The 19,336-nt window shown below is 45.6% G+C and overlaps 1 long non-coding RNA gene and 1 pseudogene across 6 annotated transcripts in view; one reads left to right on the top strand and one right to left on the bottom strand.

Moving 5' to 3' along the window:
* Positions 1–3,097: 3,097 nt before the first annotated feature.
* LOC140693675 (protein sprouty homolog 2-like) lies at positions 3,098–8,288 on the bottom strand (annotated as a pseudogene).
* Positions 8,289–14,174: 5,886 nt separating this feature from the next.
* The window catches only part of LOC140694195 (uncharacterized), a 30,082-nt gene continuing 24,920 nt past the window's right edge, over positions 14,175–19,336 (top strand). For all 6 annotated transcript variants that reach the window (XR_012069939.1, XR_012069942.1, XR_012069941.1 and 3 more), the window contains exons 1-3: positions 14,175–14,314; positions 16,366–16,415; positions 17,694–17,781. This is a non-coding gene — a long non-coding RNA (uncharacterized lncRNA). The remainder of the gene's footprint in view (positions 14,315–16,365; positions 16,416–17,693; positions 17,782–19,336) is intronic.

A 19,336-nucleotide genomic window follows, 5' to 3' on the forward strand; every position in this document is an offset into this window, starting at 1 on the left:
TAAGAAGAATGAAATGTTGTGGGCCTATTTCAAAATAGTTGCTTTCTTTTTCCCCTGCTGGAAGTGAGGCACATTGTCGCCAATTGTCAATGTGAGAACCTGGTAGGGATCCTGAACAAAAGTGGGGGCCCTCCTAGAACTGCGGCCCCTGCAGTTTTTAACTCTCAGACTGGAGCACTGAGCCTCCAGCAGTTTGTCAGCTACGGTTCGGATTTCCTCCCTGGGGTCCATGGAGGTTTCTGCTTGTGCATTTCTACTCTGGTCAGTGAATGTCTTTGTGTCCATCTGTCTGTCTCCCCAGTTTGGGGGGTGGCAATGTGCCCTGTAACCTCAGTACTCTGAGGCTTCTAACAGGAGTCATTGATTTTGTTTGTTTAGTTAGTTTTTCATTTGTTGTTAGATAGAGTTAAAACTTCTAAATTTTTACATCCTGAATGAGAATGAAGTCTGAATTGTCCTTTTTTATTTTATTTCCCTGAAAGTTTTGCTTTTTAAAATTGTTATTAATAAAATAATCATTCTTCATTTAATTCTTTATTCCTAATTATGTTTAAATTTTTATTAAAATTTACTTTATTTTAAATGAGTCAAACCTATTTCACTTGTGTTTATCTTTATTTTCTTTTAACTTACAAAGTTGAAAGTTCAATTATTGCATTTTTGAACACTTTTATGCTCTATTAATTTGTTCAAACCCAAGTTTCAATTGCATAATTGTGTTTCTGTTTTAGGGAACAATGCCCTTGTAATTTTGACAGGCATTACATTGAATATACATATCACTCTGAGTAGTAGAAATATTTCTTAACAATAATAGTTCTTCCAACCAATGAACCTGAGATGTCTTTCAATTTATTTGCATATACTCCAATTGCTTTCATCAGGGTCATACTTTTCTGTCTCTGGTGGTTGGGACTATGGGAACGGAGTGCAGAATGGAGGAGGGACCACCCAGGCATCTGCTGAAGCCACTATTGATTTGGGGAAACACCCTTTTCCCTCACCTGCACCAGCTTAGACTTCCTGCTGCATTGAAGTTATGTGGAGAAAAAGAAAAGCAACATCAGAGAAGTCACGACCCCTCAGCCAGAATTAGCGTAAGTCCCTAGGGGTGCACAGCAGGACTCCGGGCCCATGTCTGGGTAAGACTCTGGAAAAGGGATTCTCAATCTGGTGGAACCCCTTAACTGGAATTCCTGATCTGGAAGTTGCCACCTGGGTAGTGATCACGGGCTTAGTGGGACTTGGAACCCATTCTGGATTTCTGTAGTTCAGTTTCAGTTTCTGGTCTTTCTGGTTTCTGAGGCTTCCATCTGCTGACTGAGATCTGCTTCGTGTCTTTTGCTTAGAGATCAAAATGGGTGACATCATTTCTGTTTCATCACAGTCCTTTGGGAAGAATTTTGATTGCTTGGTTCAACACTAGGTACAGACCCATGACTAGGGGAAAGGTGGTATTTTACTGTAATACCGCATGCCGTATGTATGCCCTTCAGTGTGTAAGAAAAAATTGGAAGTATGTTTTCAGTAAATAAAGGTGTGAGGAATGGAAATGATTTTTGTTAAAAGGAAAAAGAAAAAAGATGATTTTCTCCTTGAGCTTTTTGTTTCTGAACAGAAAAAAATAAGGGACAAAACAATATGGATACAGATAGTTGAAGGAGGTTTGTGGAAAAGACACACTGAGAAAAGAATTTTGTACATGGTTGGGATTTTCTAAGAAAATCTAAGGCTTGATTAAATGTAATTAGGTAAACGGATTTTGTTAAGAGTAGACAGATGCAAGGTTGCATTTGTTTTTACTCTCTGTTAGTGAAAGAAAGATTTCTTAAACTGTTGAGTGGCTTCTGATAACAGAGTATGTGAATTTCTTTGTCTTTAGGCAATCTGTTCCCTAGCTGCTCTTTAAATATTTTATTGTCATTCTGGTTAAACAAATAAGAATTGTTTTGCAATGATCTATGATCTTATCTGACCAAGTATTTTAAAACTCTGACAAAATTCCCAATTATCAAATATTAATTAAGTTACTTTGACATCCATTTAACTTTGGAATGCTTCAAAGAGCCCATGGAGCATCCCCAAAAGAGATCCCAAACTGATTGCATTCATTTGATATGTTAAATTACATAGGAAGCATTATTGAATGAGTGATGACAAAATATCTTACATTATATTGTACCTGTGAATGTTATTAGCATAAAGATTCTAGAAGTTATATGGAATACCTAAAATTTGGTATGTCCTGATAAAATATTATCAATCATAATTCCAGTTATTGTCTTAAAATGTATGTCACAGCATTAACCAAGTTTCTTTGTCAGCTGAATTGTAATCAGGTTTGTAACCATGCCTTCCTGAGCCTTCTGTCACTCATAGACAGTTAGGATTTTACTCTGATGCCCTTGCAAAATGCCTCCTTTTCAAAAGGTTTATGGAAAGCACTTTTTGATAAGTACAGGTTTCTGATTTTCAGATCATACCACTGAGCTGGGTAAGAAATTAAAGAAATCTAATGAAATTTTTTATTTCATAAAACTGTTAATGAAATATTAGTTACATGAAATGGAGTAAACTGATGAATATAGTTCCAATTTTTGGTTTTATCTGAAATATTTCTGGCTTTTAATCTTTATTTTCCAGATATGAGATAATCTTCCCCTGAAGCTAATTATGGCTTACAGAAATTTGTTAAATTACACCTTTGTGAACAGAATTGAAGCATTTATCTTTTCCTTCTACCTGAGACCTCCAGGAAACTCTTAGGTTCCTAGCAACCTTTCCAAGTGAATGAGGAAGGCCACTTCATGGCAGCTGCAGGAACCTCAAGATATTTTGGAACTCAGGAAGAGAAAAATCCACCTGGGCCCGCAGGTACTGCAGGTGAGGGCTGGTGGCGTGGCTTTCCTGACCTTGGGAGGCCTTTTAAAGTTTAACTTGAGGTCCCTTATAAAAAGTTCCAGCAAGATCAAATTTAAAATAGCCTCTTAAAATATTCTTTTTTACAGAGTGGTGGATCTTCACATAGATATTCTTTGCACTGAACGGTTTGTCAGGAAGCCTGGAAAGTAAAAATTAAGTTTTACTGTGACTGTGTGGTGTGCATGGGGTCCAAGGGAAGTGAGGGTCTTGCAGCGAAGGCTTCTGTGGGGCAAGACACAGTCTGAAAATGTGCTGATCGGTTCACACGCTTCCCAATGTGCAACATAGTGGTGTGGTGTTTTGTGACTGTGTCATGTAGTGGGGCATAAGTTGGTTTTCTCAGATACAGGTGGTGTTGTGTAAACAGAGATACAGCACATTGTGTCTGGAAAAAACAGTGGGAGTTTTGCAGCAACCTATGTGAATGTTTACAGTGTCATTAAGAATTGTTCACCAGATCGTAACACCCCTGGCACAATCTGGGGCAACCCTAGGCTGAAAGGTAACACCATGGTCAGGACAAGAAGAGGGAGATGACACCTGTGGCCGACCAGTGTGTACAGTGGTGAGACTGGCAGCAGGGACACAAGTCGTCCTCATCATCATTGGAAAAATGAGAGATGAGACCTTTCACATGCAGACACAGGTCCCAGTCAGTCACATTCTGGGCCAAGTGCAGGGACTGCTTGTTGCAGATCCAACCTGATGGCAGGCCTTGGGTGGGTGCACTCCTCACATTTACGCTTGCCGCAGTCCTCACACACGTAGGTGTGCAGCCCCAAGTCTTCCTTGCTCAGTGGCTTAAGCTCACCTGGCCTGAGCTCTGATCTGGGCTGTGCCTGGTTACTCCAAGGATAAGGATGACCCAGCAGCCTCTTCTCAGAAGGGCTGCTGCTGGGGCTTGTCCTCACGCTGTTCTGGTTTGATTGTCTACTCAACTTCTTTGTCCCTAATATAGGATTGGAGAAGGTGACCCTGCATGTAGAGGCCTTGGCTAACTTCACACAAAAGCCCCGAGTGATAGCCAGCAGAGTTTTACACTGTTGAACACGGAGTTCCCCCTAGTGTGGAAGACAGCTTTTCAGAGCCAGGTGGCATTAGACATACTGCCGGCTTCTCAGGGAGAAACCAGTGTGATTACTCCTGCCACGCACTGTGTTCACATCCCTGATGAATCTGGAAATGCCCCTTCCCTTCTTGATGACGTGAAAACCTGGATTCAGAATGTTGACGGCGCTGACACAAATGCCCCTGAAGTTCTCTCTGACGTCCCTCATTGGTTTCCAAGTTTCTTTTCAATTCCTAAAAGCTGTGCTCTGTGTTTTCAGGAATATTTCAGCTATTGCTTGTGCTCATCAATGTTATTCCAGGGTTTTATATGTTTTTTAGCTTTTGATGTGCTTTGTATCCTACCTTTGTCAAACTATGGTAAAATCTCTAACATGACCCCTTACTAAATGGCATGAACACGTGCATTTTTCCATCAGAAAAAAACCCAGATGAAACCCCAGTTAATTAGGAAGCAGTTAGGGGAGAATGGCGTCCACTTCCCACTTTCCATAGATATGGAAGGAATTCCCAGTGGGGAGTATTGTCATTGGCGACCATCTGGTATTTGTAACTGCTTAAGTGTTCAAAGGTTCAGATGGTGTTTTTCCTGCTCTGGCCCACCAGGGTGAGGCTGGAGAGGAGGGGTGGCTGGGTGGTCTGCCCAGCCCCCTGGTGGGCTGTGTGCTTTTGCCCCCGACACCTCAGAAATGGCAATTGGGTTTCTGTTTTCTGTCTCTTATTGTTCATAACTCATTGCAACTGCACACACAGGCACTTGTTTGTAGTCTCTTGTGTTTTCTTTGTGTTTTGCTGTTTGAGATGTAGGTCCTGTCCTGTGCCGGTGCTGTAGAAGGAGGCCCTGGGTCTCAGTCTGCATAGATATTAGAGACATATACCAGCCTGACTTTAAACTGCACACTTTTTTTCTAGCGCTTTTCCACAGCCTCCCTTCCTGCACACCCTTTGTTCTAAGCACAAGAATATTAGAAGATTCCCAAAGCCAGAGGTCAACAATGTGCCCATAATGACATGCCCAGTGGAAGGAACAGCTGCTTCAGCAAAAGCAAGGACAATTTTGCAACAATTTGTCACCCAGAATGTGATCTCTAAGGAAACCAGTGCCACTCCTTGAATTCAAGCACCCTTCCTTCTCTCCCTGGCAGGCCCATAGTCTTGGAGGCATTAGCCCACTGTGAGCTCCTTTGCCTGGCAAAGAAATAAAGCAGTCTTTTCTGCTTCATCCAAAACTCTGCCCTCAAGCCTCAGTTCAGTCATTGCGGTGAGGAGGCCAAGTTCAGGCATCACTTCTAAAGCACTTTGGCCCTGGAAGCCCTTGCCTGTATTGACAGGCAGAGACAGTATTTAAGCATCACGTTTAGGAAGAAGAGACTTTTCCTTATTCCTGCGTCTAGAGAAACTCCTCCCAGGCTAGATGTCCCGAGGCCTTCAGTCACTGTAGCTCCTGAAAGTGCCCGTGGGCGATGGCGCAACTAAAGAGCCGTGGTCCTCAGGCACTGAGCGTGCTTTTCACTTTCTCTCTGTGGGGGTCGTATCAACTCGGAAGGACCCTTGGTTCTGAGGGGTACAGGATATGTTCTCATTTTTCAGGAAGAGGGAAAGTCATTTTTATCAAAGGAAAGTCAAGGTTCAGAAAAACTTAACCTGAGCAGTGAAATAATTAGTGCGTTATTGCATAAATCAAGACATATCAATGACAAAAAATAATAATTTGTGCCTGACATTAGTCTAAGTTTTTAAATATCATCTGAAAAACCCACTTGGGGAAGCTGAGACTGCAAATTCAGAAAGGCCTCTCGAAACTTTATTTTTCTACTCTTTTTTTTTTAACTAAAGCTGTTCTACAGGTTAGCTGTTATATTTCGTTGTATCCACTTTTAAATTTGGTCTTTCCATTAGTGCTAATAAAATAGCTGTCAGTGATGAGAGGTTTCTAAAAAAATTAGCAATTTAGAAGTTTTTCCAACTCAAAGGATCCATCATTGGCCATTGAAGAATAATATCTTAATAGCCTATTTGTAGAAAGACCCAGCGGGGACTTTCCAGTCTACCATGGGTGCAAGAGGTATCCTTGTTGACGGCAAACATGATGTAGCCCCCATGATCCAAAAGTTCATTACCTAGAAAGTCTGAGAAAGTAAAAAACATTCTATATCAGTAATAAAGCAGCAAAGGTTGAGACAACAGTGACCCCTCGTGGACTGGGACACCTTATGGCAAGCTCCCTTGAGAACTGGTGCAGACTGACCAGGAGAAGGCTTGGAGTTCCAGTCTGTTCAGCTGGTCTCCAAATTCACACTGTGCATGCCCCTCCTGAATGGGACAGACCAGGGAGTTTCCTCACTGGCCAACAGGCCAAGATCTCAAGACACTGAACAGACAAAAAGAAAGTCTAATTTGACCTGTGGTTGTTCTCCTTATGACAAATGACACAAAAGAGAGAGATAAAGAAAAATAGTGACAATGTCTGGTTGGGAAAAGATCCACAAACCAAGAGTAATTCACTGAATTTCAAACCAAGAATTGTTGAGTCCAAGGAGCTAACCCTACAAATATTTTCTCCTGCTAATAGAATTCTAGAAGAGGAAAATTCTTACCTTTCTCATTTACAAAATACTCTGCAGGCAGAGACCCAGGAGATTGACCTGGTAAGAATCTCACGTTCTGCTGGCTTTTGTCAGTCGCCCCAGGATCTCCACCTGCAGCAGCTGTGAGTGAGGTGTGATTAGCCGGAGAAGTTGCAGCTCGTCCTCACTGTGGACTGTTGGGGAGGAAGAAGTTTTGCTCTATTCTTCTAGGTTCTTCTGGCCAGTCTAAGAATTACATTGACATGAAAGAGATTAACAGGGGAAAATCAAACAAAAGTTTAACATGTACACATGGGAGAGACTCACACCCCTGGAAGGCAGGCAGCCGAAGCCCAGCAGGAAGAGCCCTGCCGTCATTGCCAGCCCCCATGCCCATTCCTTCTCCTGCTGCCCTGTGACCAGGCCCCAGGAGGGGGCCGGGCATGCGCAGAAATCAGGACTTAGATCCAAACCAATATCTTGGCACCAAAGAAGGGAAGACATTGGGGCTGAGTCTTGGGGAGCTTGTAGCAGAACCCTCTCTGCTGACGCACAGGGAAGCTGAGGCCTGGGGCAGGAGGGGACTGTTCCGCCACTTATGTGATGTTGGACTTTGCGAGGCTCCATTTCACTCTCACCCTATGGAAGCCCCTGTGGGAGAGGCTGAGTCCAGCTCAAACAAAACACCCTGCAGCTCTGTGGTTTGCCAGTTCTGTGGCTCCACCAGCCCAGGGAACTTGGACCACTTTTGTATGTGGAGCCTCCTTTTCCTCACCCCTAAAATGTGCCTGACACCCCAGCTCACAGGACTGGCAATGAGGGTCTCACAAAAGGTCTGCTGAATGCTGACAGCCCAGGCCTTGGTGTGTGGCCTGTCTCTTCCCAGGCCTTGACCCTGGTTCCCCTGCTCAGCCCCCAGACTTACATCCAGATCACCCTCCACACTGGGTCCAGCATCACCAGGTCGGTGATGTTTATGCTGAGGGAGGGGATTAACCTGGATTCTGATCTCAGGGCCCCACAGACCCTTCCGTGTAAACCACTCACCCTCAGCTCTGGGTCCACCCCACTGTTTGCAGGTGGAGCAGTCTGGAACCCTTACTAGCCTCCTCGATCTCCACACCCCTTGACCTACAAGAACTCTGGCTCCTAATCAACCCCCAAGACTTCTGTCAGCAAATCACAGGGTGTTTGAACCTTGGCTACTCCCATCACCAAGTCTACGTGCATCAGCTTTTCCAGGCCCTCCTGGCAGTCACTTGGAATGAGGATCTTAGCTAACGTGGCAGTGGGAGGCGGGGCTGGAGGAGGAAGGCCCCACCTCCCTTGATTTGAGGGCTTCCAGCTGGGGGTAGTGCCCTCCTCTGACCCTGCAGCCCCTCCCCTGCAGGGCACTCACCCCCTCCCGCAGCCTCTCCCGGGCTCTGGAGGCCCCGCCCCAGGGCGCTGGGCTTGGAGGCTGCTCTTGCAGGAGTGGAGGACAGAGCCATTGAGCCTGCCCCCTCACCCGGTTCCCCAAGCCCCCCGACCTCAGACCCTGACAGCTGACCAGGGCACTGGTAGCAGTGCTATGTGCCCTCCAGCATGCTTTGATTCCAGAACAATCCCAGCGCTGGCACGCACTGGGTTTGTGACTTGGGGCTGTGGCCTAGTCCCCGGAGCCTGTTTCTTCACCTGGCAAGTATTGGACGCCCACTTACCCTCCAGGTTCTCCTGAGGTCTCAGGGCCATGTCACTTTTATCTTCACCTCCTGCTGAAGCAGAACAGAAAGCCCCACACCCTCCTTCCTTTCTCCTCATCACCGCTCTGTGAGGCTGGCACCACGGGGTCATCCTCTCTCCATTTCCCGGCTGAGGAGGCAGAGGCCCGCCGAGGGGCAGTGCGGTGCTCAGGGGCCCACAGAGGAGAGGCCATAACCCCTTCTCAGCCAGAGGCCCTGGGGCAGCGTCCCTCCCCCAGCCCAGCTCCGCCATTGGTGGGAGTTGTGTCCTTCGGGCTCCCAAGCGGTGAAGGCCCCCATCTGGGTGGAGCTGTGGATAGAGGGGACATGGGCCTTGGAGGCCAGGTTGAGGTCCCTGCCTGCCCCAGGATCCCTGGAGTCTCAGCCATCCAGGCTGAAAACAAGGCCATGCTGAAGCCTTGCCCTCTCCGGGAACAGCTCAGAACATCCCCTGCACAGCAGGCTTTCTTCATGCACTCAGGAACGTGACCCCTGAGGCACCACCTCTGACTCACAAGGTCGAAGGTGACAGGACACTTTGCTTCCTCTTTCACATGAAGCTTCTGAAGTCATTCAGGAAGGATCAACTAAGCTCCCATTAGTTCCCAGACATTTCTCATGAGCCACCCGGGGCCTGTGTCATTGCTGACTGGGGACCAGGGTGAGAATCCTGACCGTGACTGACCAGCATTGATGGTGAGTTGGGCACATTGTGGAGTCACAGAATGAACACATATCTGTCTCTGGTCCAGCCACTAGGACCCAGGACTGGGCGGCAATATGCACACCTAGACCATAGGACCCCTGCAGTGCTCATCCTTGGGATGAGAAGGGCACCCTCCCCTCGGAGGTGCAGTGAAGACAGAATGGGCAGCAAGGACCTGGGCTCCTGAGGATAGATGGGGCTGGTCAGGGAAGAAAGTTACCCCTACCCACCCCGTCCACCCAGGAGCCTGAAAGAAGCCACGTGCCAGCGGCAGGGACTAGAATGGGAGCCAGAGACCTGCTAGCGCTGCCATCGAGTGCCCCCTCCTGGAGCAGCACGGACACAACACATTCCCAGGGTCTCCTGCCCCTCCACTTTTCTGTGGACAGAACACATCCCTCGTCCTGCTGATCCAGAGAAGATGGGGATTTTTCAGACGCTTTAGTGAGAAACTGAAAACTACATCCCACCCCGTCCCCTTCCCTCCTTGACCCTCCTCCCTCCAGACCTCAGGCCTCCACGCTACCTCGATGAGCAGACCCCTGCTCCAGGAATCGGCTTTGCTACACGGATCTTTACATTTCCAGAAGCCCCTCCTAAGGGGAAGGGTAAGAAGGAAGGAGAAGTTCAGAGAAAATGTGTGCATGAGGAGTTAAAGGGCAAATCCCTTTTACTTGAGAACATGGAGTGTTCAGACTGCATGGATGAGGGTCTCACTGGGATTCTTTGGGCAGGAAGGTGCTGTGGGGCTTGGGATGGAGCCCTGGGGTTGGTCACCTGGGGCCTCCATTTCCATTTCTACTGAGAAGATCTGATTCCATCAATTTGAGTTTCAGCTGGGCAGGGCTCTGTTGGTATAAAGAGAACACTATAAATTCTCCAATTTGATTCCAGCCCCTGGGACGTTTAAGAAAATAAATTCCTAAAGCATTAGGAATGATGGCCTATTTCCCAAGGGGTCTTAGAGACTTGGCCCCCAACCCAGGTAATGTCTGTCAAATGTGTTTCCCCCAGGAGGTGACAGCTGCCTGGGGGTGGGGATGGCAGACAAATAAGTGACCCCACATTGACTTTGAACTTCCTGTGGAGAGACACCCACCCACGTAGAAACAGCCCCATGTCTCCTTCGGAGAGTGATTTGAGGCAGAGCAGAGAGGACTGCATTCAGGGAGCAAAATTTCCTGAGGACTGGAACCCTTGGGGAAGGGAACATAGCAGGCTTGGAGGTGGGAAGTTGCTGCCCTGCTTGCTCTAGCTTTAGTCCCCTCACTGTCTCAATTTGCCCTGGATGAGACACACACCCAGAGAGCCCAGGGAGGACCTAGAAGGCACACAATACATAAGACAGCAGGATGTTGAAAATCCACAGGAATGAAGTTAGCTCAGCCCAAGGAAGGAGATAGGTAGGAAGCATCCACCCACTGAGAGCTGGGAGTCAAGTTCAGCACGGCCCTGCAGGATGGACCTGGGACTGTGCAGGGGCCTGGATCGCAGACTTCCATCCAGAAAGCAGGCAAAGGAGAAGAGGCCATTCCCAAGATTCCAGAGACGGGCTCCACTGGATGGTCCATGCCATACCCTGGCCGCCTTGACCCAGTGCCCCACCACCCAGGCTTGCTCCTGGGCCACCACACTCAGTCCTTCTGGTAGGGGTGATGATGCAGTTGGCCACACTGTTAAGCTGAGTGATAGTGGCATGGATGGTGGTGCCATGTGCTCATTGCCAGGGCTGTTTTTCTGGGACTAGGTGAATCCCAGACATTGAGAGGGAACCACTTTCTTCAACACCTCCTGGAGCAGAGGGAACATCACATGATCAGCGATACCTCATCTCTGCATCCCAGGTGGGGGTCACCAGAGTGGGAGTCCAGGAAGTAGAGGACAAGGCTGAAGCCTGGGCTTTTCTCTGTGTTGAGAGCACTAGCACCACACCGATTGTGGGACTCAGTACCCACAGGACCCAGCATTGATGGGTAAAGGAGAGGGGAATTTCTACAAGCCCATCCTCACTAACTCCAGGCTCCAGAGGGCAGCTCCACTCTATTCAACCCCAGGGGCATCTTCTACCATCCTGATCACATTCTGGTCTGACTCCCCAGATTCATGTTCCCCAGTGGCAGCTACACTCAGACTGTTTGTTTCTCTCCCTGTGTTTAAGTGCACATCAGATATGTGATAAATGCTGGAGCAGCTGAAATTCTGAGCATATTTCTAGGTGACCCTTGGACCTGGTTGCACAGGGTGACCTCCCCTCCCGCAACCAATGGGCCAGACCCCACCCACTATTCTTTCTGTTCTACCTATTTAATATACACATACACTCTGTGCGGAACATCCTGTTATCCTCCATCTCTGCAGGTGGACAGAGAAGGCTTGGGTTTGAGAAAGTTGCCCAGGTCACATGGTTGATAAGCGGTGGAGCTGCGGTCTTGGATTCTGGTCCCAGAAGTCTGGATCCTGGAAAGGATGAGGTGGGACAGCTTATTTCAAAGGGAAGCCCTGCCCCAGTACCCCCATGAGAGCCCACCCACCAGCACATCCAGGAGAGTCAGCAGTTCTGCCGCCAGCCTTGTGGAGAGGCTGCGAGTTCAGACTGCTTCTTACTTGTCCCATTCCTCCTGGTCATGTATCAGAGACAGAGGGGCCCTGGGGCTGGAGCTGGCTCTGTCTCCAGTTTTGAGGCTGGAGATGGAAGACTGAGTGGACGGGCCCCGTTGCTCCGCCTTAGAGTGCGCCCCCACTGGGGTAGATGCTGCTTGTGCCACTACTGGAGCAGCTGGTGGCAGTGACGCTGGCTGCGGCACCAGTGGTGTTGGTAAAAACATAGAGGGGTTGTCTCCAGGCCCTAAGTTGACCCTTCCTCTGGCTCTTCAGCAAATTTTCAGCTGTGGGGTTGGCACAAGAGGAGGGTAAAGAGAAAGGTTCACCCACAGAACTAACTTTCCCTTTGTCTTCCCCCAAAAGAAAGCTCTGCTGCCTTCAAAAGGGACGCACAGCCTCTGAACCTCAACTCAGACAGCTCTCCCTGCCTGCAGACCTCCTACCCTCTGGCCCTGCCTCAGTGGGTGCTAGAAGGTTCGTAGTGACCTGGAAGAGGTGGGGAAGGTGCATCATGTTGGAGGGAACTGTAGCTTGCAGCATGTGGCTTGTGGAGTGTAGGCCAACTGTGCAGGGCTGCCAGGTGAGCTGCAGGTACTGATGCCGCTAGGGTCCCAAGGTACTGGAAAGGGCATGGGAGGTTTCTGCATGAACTAGAGTCAGAGGCCTGGCCTTTCATCCATGCTGAGCTCTCACAGTCCCTTCTTTGGCTCTTGGACCCAGGTGGTGGCCTCAGCCCACTTCCACCCCTGTGACAGCCGTCCTTGTAGCGGAAGGGCTGGTCATGGAGTAGGCCTGACAGGGATCCGCTGTGAGTGTGGTCTTACTGACACCCTTCTCTCCAAGGCCATGGGCACAGCCTACCCCATCCTCCATGCACAGGAGCTTCAGGACTGGGCTGAAGACACTTTTGTGAGTGGGTTGCTCCCCACTCCTCCTGCTCTGGTCCCCAGTTATGGAGGTCATGGAAGTGCATGTAGAGAGAGCAGGTGAGGGAGATGGGGCTGTTGGGGGGATGGGTCTCACAGGGATCAGCTCAGTCCAACAATCCTCTGATTCCCAGGGAGGCTGGGACCCCAACCACAGCGCTTTGTGACTCATTTTCTTCTTCAGGGGAATTAATAGATGTGTGAGCTCCAGGTTCTGTCCGTCTTTCCCCAGTACAGCCCCCGAACCTACTTAGTTCTGAGGAGACAGCAGCCCCTCTTGTGGGCCCAAAGACCACCTACAGCTTCAGTTTGTCCTGTGATTCATCTGTGTGGGTGAATATGGGAGGTGCACCACGTCTAGAAGAGGCTGTGAGGGCATCATGGTTAAAGTGCTGTGGCATGTTCTTTTGCAAATGCAGAAAGGCCACAGGCCAGGGAAGGATGAGGCTGAGAGTATTTTCACTGGGGAGAGAGAAGGATAAATGTGAGGACACACAGCACGCCCAGTAGCCCTTTCTGCAGAGCCAGCCACCAGGTGAGCATGTACCATGACTTCCTCCCATAACCCTGTGAGGTCCATGCCTATACAACCCTGTCTGTGAGAAGAGCAAAGTGAAGCTCAGAGAGGTGAGAGAACTTCCAAAGATAAACAGATTAAGGTGGGATCGTCACCACCATGCTGTGCTGGGACAGGCAGTCACCTGTCACACTGCTCATGTAGGACCTGCTGGGAGCAGGGAAGGCCTGATGGGAGCACAGGAACACTGTGATGGAGGTGGCGTTTCTACCTGGGAGAGCTGGTACTGGGGACTCTGTGTGATTCTTTTTTGTGCTTGCTTTTAGCGTCAGCATGATACTGTCCCATTTGGGAACAGGGCTATCCCCTTTCCACATCGGTGCACAAGGAGAAACATGTTCACACTGGTATCACCATAAGTCACCAGCAGAATCAGGATCTGGAGCTCAGACCAGATAATCCTCAGCAACTGGTTTAAGAAGAGGACCTGATTGTCCGCCCGAAAAATTTCTAGCTTTAAAAGTATATTTAATTAGGGGGAGTGATAAATAATTGATCCCTTCAAAATATCCTGTTATCTGAAGAACAATAGCACCTCTGAATTATAAGAACAATATTTCAGTTTGTCATCAATAACCATCATACAGGTATGACAAAACAGGGTGTTAGGAATTACAAAAGGGTCTCAAGATTATGCAGTTCAGAACTGAGAACTGTCCAAAGCATGGGCTGCATGACATTCCTTCTAAGCTACCTGAGGCTTGGTCTGCTCCTGACATGGAACAGACAGTCCTGAGAAAACCGCACTCCTCAGAGGACCCCAGGGAGTTGAGAGATTTGGGTTTGGATTCCAGACCAACCCTGATCATTTCTAAATATGGGATTTGAGACTCTTCTGCATCTGATCGAGGCGTGGTTTCAAGGAGTGAGGCATGATCCAGGCAAGAGAGCAGACATGGCTGAATCAGAGCATCACCAGTGACATTAACAAAGAGACCAGGGCACTGAGATTCCCAGTGATTTAGCATCATGGCTGGGACGGGTCATGTGTTCTCCAGTGAGTTCTGAACATCCAGCACTGCTCCCAAGGATCTGCAGGGGGCGCGCGAAGCCAACAGGTCTTAGGTGGTGGGGCGCATGCGCATTCCGCGACAGACGTGGTCGGCGTCTTCCCTGGGGGCGACGCTCCTTTTCCTCAGGGCGGAGCGGGCGGCGCCATGGCGGCTTCGGGACCGCGTGGCCCTCGTTCCTGCAAGGAGGAGGACGCTCCTCGCTCGCTGTCTGAGGTAATGCCGGTTTCCCCGCATGCTAAGCCAGCTTCACACGGGGGTGTGTGTGGACCTGGCCGAGTTGGGTTCCCAGTCCAGGAGGGAGGGGACGGGTGCGCTGGCGGACCCGCTTCGGCCGTTGTCCTCAGCTGCTGGGACGGGGTGAGGGTCCGCGTCCATCGGGGCCACGGGGCTGTTCGCGCCCCTCATTCTCACTGCCTGGGTCCCCCCCTTCGCCGCGTGGTTGGAGGTGTTTACACCGCAGGTCACGGGCGGGGACTCGGGAGTAACGTGAAAGGGGCTGAGAAATTACTGAAACAGGGAAAGTGGTGTATGAAAACACATTATATTAACTTTTATATTTTAAGTGTGTCAAAGTCAGAGTTTATTATGCTTTTAATCTCCTGTCTTTAAAGGAAAACAATTATTTATTTTGTACTTAAAATATTTTATATTTAAAATGTGCTTCTTAGCTTATCTCATTTTCAAGTCCAAATATTGCCACGATTGTTATTTTCTCATAATGAGAAGGAAAAGCCTGGCTGGACTAGCAAGATAACTCTTAAAACTAAGTGTAATAAGTGTCAGTTTACTGATCTAAGTACTGCTGGGCTAACTCATAAATCTGAAGTTTAATAAGTGTTGGTTTACTGGGCTAATAACTTAACTCATAAGTCCTAGCTCAACAAGTGCCAGTAACTGGGTTCTGGCCAGCAGAAGTCCCACTGAGACTGAATGAATTACTCAAGACTCTGTGGAAAAAGTCAAGAGAGGGAGAGGGAGTCGGGAGCCAACTCCACGAGCCTCTCAAATGCTCCCACATTTATTGTGTACAATCAAAGGAAAAATCACTAACAGTTGTGTGACGGAATGCAGGAATTTAAGGAAAGACAGGGTGGGATTGAGATTGTAGAAATCACAGTGAGTACAAAGGCTTTGTTTATCTTTGGGGAAGTCATGGGAAGAGGGGAACAAGATATATCCTTATAGATATGTTAGAAAAGACGACCAGCCCAGCCAGCTCCTTATTCTGGGCATAGAAGACTAACAGCAGAGACACCCAGTGTTTATAGCTGAGGGCCTGGGTTGTTGCTTTGCCATGAACAGAGCGCTATCTAAATCCTCAACTATGCAAGCAAGGCATTGTCTCTGCTTTTTATGGCCTGGAGACTGGCGTGCGGATGCACAGGTGCCTGTTTGCAAGGCAGTTAACTAAGCACATTTGCTCTTCTTTAAGGAGACGAGTGGCTGGGGTTTGTTACAATTTTTTAACCCAATCATGGGCTCCCAAAAGTAACATGATCTGTTCCTAATAGATAAACTCCAGTGTACTGATTCCCTGCTTTTGCTGTTCAGACCTTACTGGCTATAGCCCCATGCTTGCAATTAACTCTATAAAACCTAATGCACAAGTTTTGGAGGTGCTCAGAGCTTCAGAGCAGAAGCCCCTCTGAGCCCGCCAGTGTAATAAATCTGAGTATTACAACCCTCCGAGTGGTGCTTGTTTCTTGGCTGGCCTGTTGTTTCCATAATATTAATACAGTGACAGTCTTAAATATATGTAAATATAAGCTTATTGAAAAATATTTTGCAGCATTCCAGGGTGACCAGTTTTGTTAAAAATAATACCTAGGCCACTACCAATTTCTTACAAGAGTATAATTTTTAAAATTTTGAATTACTTTTATAAGTTCCAAATACAGTGGCAATTTTTAAAATACCAACCATTGTACATACTGCATAAGAACATTTGAGATGAAATATATTCAAAACTAAATCGTCAGAATATTTAAAAGGCAGGACAATGACTGCTTTTCATTGCAAATACATTTTCTCCTAATAAATGCAAAATATGAAGTTATTTAGCTTAGTTTTCTATACCTTTGTTCAAAAGGTGAAATAAGAATATCTATAATCTTTTTTTTAATTTTAACCTTCTTTCTCATAAAAATTGGTATTTGTATCTGTAGAATCTTAATTTCTCTTTCATTTTTTTCTTTCAATTTATTTTCTTTAACAGAGTGCTTTCCTGTGTCTTGTTAAAGTTTTTTTTTATTCTCCTATTCTAGATCCAAGTCACTTTCTGATACTGAGAGTAAACAAGGGGAGAGACCTTACAGTAAGTATGCAACTTTTGATGTGGTCAGGAATTTTTCTTGGAGAACTTTCTTTACAATTTCTGCTCAGGTCACAGTATTATCCCATTATGAAAACTGAATACAAAATTGTAATCTGTTTACACCAGGACGCTTCCAATTTTGGCACAGCACATTTCCTGATATTTTACATTAGATATTAATACAATATTTGATTTTATTTATATATTGTACACTAATACATATTTTATATATGAATATCTGCTGAATGCCATTAATTTGCATGGGGTGGTAGCTGATTGCATTTGATTTTTCTGACCATTAGTTATTCTTAGGTGTGTCTAAAGTACTTCTTAGAACACATATTTGACTACCACACCTCTCATAGAGTATTTTAAAGGTTATTATATTTTAAATTATAGAAGCAGAAATGTTACCCATTACGTTTATGAAATGATTAAGTAACAATTTGGTGTAATCATATTCAGTGGAGGAATGATGGCTTCTACATCTTTGTACATTTGCCACAGTTGCTCCTCTATAGTATTTGTGGCCATGAGCATTTTTATGTCAACATGATCCTTTTCCAATTCTTTTTTTCTTTTATTTCAGTACAATCAGTAAAGCTTTCCTTTGCAGTGATGGCATTGTTTTTAACATGAAGATACCTTGTCATCTGACACATTTGTACCTGATGGTCTATTACTCATGTACAGAGCAATAAAAAGCATTTTCATATCTCCATCTGTATTCTAGATCTTTCTAATTTCTTAGAAGCTTTTTATAATCATTTTTAGTTATTTTAATTGTACTAAACACAGAAGAACAGATCACTTTTTATATTTACCTACCTCATCACCTGAATGGACACATACATTATAATAACATGTGAGTTTGATGAATTTGAGGAACGTTCCAGAGTTTGAGCTTCAAGTATTTTTATGTGATTTTCTAAGAGGTAATTAATTTCTGGCACAAAATATGGCATTATCTAAAACCACTGGCAGGATTGTCTGTCATTTTGGCTTATTTGACTTTTGTCACATAGCTATCAGCTAGGACCCAGTGAGTTTGAATATTTTAAAAAGCACTTCTGATTAGAAAACATCAGGAAGAAACATTGAATATTTGTGTTCACGACTCTGGTATCATTATTGTAATGTGCTATTTGTTTTGGCATATATTTGATTTTGTTCCAGTAGTGTGAAATGTAAGCATGGGAACAAAATTAAAAAAAACAAAAAATTCTTGAAGCTAGTCACAATGAATTATTAGTCATTTTATTTTTATTTTATAAACAGGCCATTTGAATATGTTCAGCCATGAAGTGAAACAGACTCACTGAAGTCTGAGTCCTGAGAGACAGTGACCCAGGACACAGCCCTACCAGTAAGTAATGTGGTGATTTGATACACATATGTATTGTGAAATTATTATCACAATAAGGATACTTCCATAAACTCATAAAATTCCCATTTGTGGTGAGAATTTTTGAGATCTGCTCTCAGTAACTTTCAGATAAATAATACAGCATTTGTTAGCTGTAGTCACCATGCTGTTCGTGAGATTTCCCAGAACTCACTCATCTTAAACATGGACATTTGTACTCTTTGGGCATCTTCTCATTTCCCCACTCCCAGGCCCTGACAATCACCACTCTGTTCTCTGTGTGAGTTTGGCTTTTTTAGATTACACGTGTAAGTGAAATCATGCAGTTCTACTTTTTCTTTTTTCAGAGTCTGCAGTGTGTTGATTTGATCCACTTACATACAGCAATGTGATCACAAACACAGCTTTAACTAACACCTCTCACATGACTCACAAGTATAATTTTCTTTATTTTTGGTGGCAAGAACATTCACAAGATAGTACCTTACGAGCTTTGGAGACTGGTACAGCACTGTTGTCTGTAATCACTGTGCTGTGCATTTGATCTGCATGACTTATTTATCTTCTGCTTGCACATTTGTACCCTTTAACATCTCCCCATTTCCTCCACCCTGACACCTAGGTACCACCATTTTACAATTTGTTTCTAAGTGTTTGCTTGCTTGTTTTTTGTTTGTTTGTTTGTTTTTGTATATCTGATATCTTACATTTGTCTTTTCTCTGTTTATTTCATCTCACCAAGCATAATACCCTCAAGGTCAATCTGTAATATCCCAAATGGCAGAAATTCCTTCTTTCATAATACAGAATAATATTCCATTGTATATAAATGCCATTTCTTCTTTATCCATTCATTCATTTTTGGACACTCAGGTCATTTCCATATCTTGGCTATTGTGAATAATGTTGTAATAAACATGTGAATGCAGCTATCTTTTCAATACCCTGTTTTCACTTCTTTCAGATGCACACCAAGAAGGAGGACTGCTGGAGCATATGGTAGCTCTATTTTTAACTTTTGGGTAACCTCTATAGCTTTTCCATAGTGGTTGAACCAGGTTACATCCCCACTGACAGTGTACAGGGGTTTTCTTTTGTCCTCATCCTGGTCAGCACTGTCTCTTGTCTTCTTGGTGATGGCCTTTCTGACAGGAGGGAGAGGATATTTCATTCCACTTTCAATTTTCATTTCCCTAATTGTTAGTCATGTTGAATATCTTTTCATGTACCTTTTGTGTATTTGGGTGTCTTCTTTGTTAAAATATAAATTTAGATTCACTGCCCATTTTTTATATTGGATTGTCTACTCTTTTTTTTTTTTTTTTTTGCTATTGTGTTATATGAGGTCCACGTATATTTTGATACTAACCCTCCATCCAATATATGATTTGCAGAAATTCTCTCCTACTCTGTATTAGGCTTTATATTTTGCTGATTATGTTTTTTGCTGTGCAGGATCTTTTTAGTTTGATGTAGTCCCATCTGTTGATATTTGCTTTTCTGGCTTGTGTTTGGGGTTATATCCCATTATTATTACCCAAACCAGAGTTAAGTA

Source organism: Vicugna pacos, unplaced genomic scaffold, assembly GCF_048564905.1.
Source record: "Vicugna pacos unplaced genomic scaffold, VicPac4 scaffold_20, whole genome shotgun sequence".
NCBI classification, from domain to species: Eukaryota; Metazoa; Chordata; class Mammalia; order Artiodactyla; family Camelidae; genus Vicugna; species Vicugna pacos.